This window comes from Poecilia reticulata, unplaced genomic scaffold, assembly GCF_000633615.1.
Source record: "Poecilia reticulata strain Guanapo unplaced genomic scaffold, Guppy_female_1.0+MT scaffold_232, whole genome shotgun sequence".
Lineage (NCBI taxonomy): Eukaryota > Metazoa > Chordata > Actinopteri > Cyprinodontiformes > Poeciliidae > Poecilia > Poecilia reticulata.
Window position 1 is genome coordinate 20,893 of NW_007615026.1, and position 1,102 is coordinate 21,994.

A 1,102-nucleotide genomic window follows, 5' to 3' on the forward strand; every position below is an offset into this window, starting at 1 on the left:
GCAGCCGGTTCTGCAGCCGGATCTGCAGCCGGTTCTGCAGCTGCAGCCGGATCTGAAGCTGCAGCTGGATCTGCAGCCGGTTCTGCAGCCGGATCTGCAGCCGGTTCTGAAGCTGCAGCCGGTTCTGCAGAGCCTTTTGGCATAATATTGGGAATTAAAAATGATACAGAAGAAATTCAACGCCCTGAGGAGGAGCTTCAGGAACTAAGTACACCCTCCTGCTGTTCTACCTGCTCATTTTGAGCCTCCAGGTGTGTCAGAAGCAGTCGGTACCGAACCTGGTAGATCCAGTCTGGTTGCCATAGTTACCGCAGCACTGAGATCGGCCTAGTCAAAGTGTTCAATGACATTCATGCAAACAGACGGTGGTTCTGGTTCTGCAGAACTGGGTCGGACGCTCCGGTCCAGAACTCAGCTGGTTCCAGTCCCACCTGAAGAACCGGGATTTCAACAGGAAACGTCTGAAGAGGTCAAAGGTCACATGTGGGGACCCTCTGATTCTATATCTACAAACTCACTGGCTCAGGACACGACAGGAAATAAGATTAGTTACCATGACAACGCAGATAATACACAGCTGTACATTATGTCACCAGGTGACCTTTGACCCCATCCAGTCACTGGATACATGCTGAGAAGAGAAACTAGCTATTAGTTATAGATCTAGTTTTATGGATCTATGGTTCTAGATCTAGAGTTACAGATCTATGGTGAATGCACAGCTTCAGTTCTTCCAGATGGAGGCCAGAGGTCAGGCTGACCTCTGACCTCTGACCCCCAGTGGTCCTTCCAGCAGGACGTTTCAGGCCTCAGAGAAACTTTGGTTCCTGCAGCAGGTCAGACTAATCCACGTTTATAATGTAGAACCCGTCTCTGAGTTCCTGGTCCAGGTTCTCCAGGTTTCCCAGGTTCTCCAGGTGAGCAGGGTTGATCTGACACCTGAGCAGGTGAGTGAGCAGCTCCTCCTCTTCAGCCAAACCCACTGGGGTGCAGTGGTGGGAAGTAACGAAGTACAAGTACGTCGTTACTGTACTTAAGTACAATTTCCGTGTATCTGTACTTTACTTAAGTAGATTTAATAATGGATACTTTCTACTTTTAC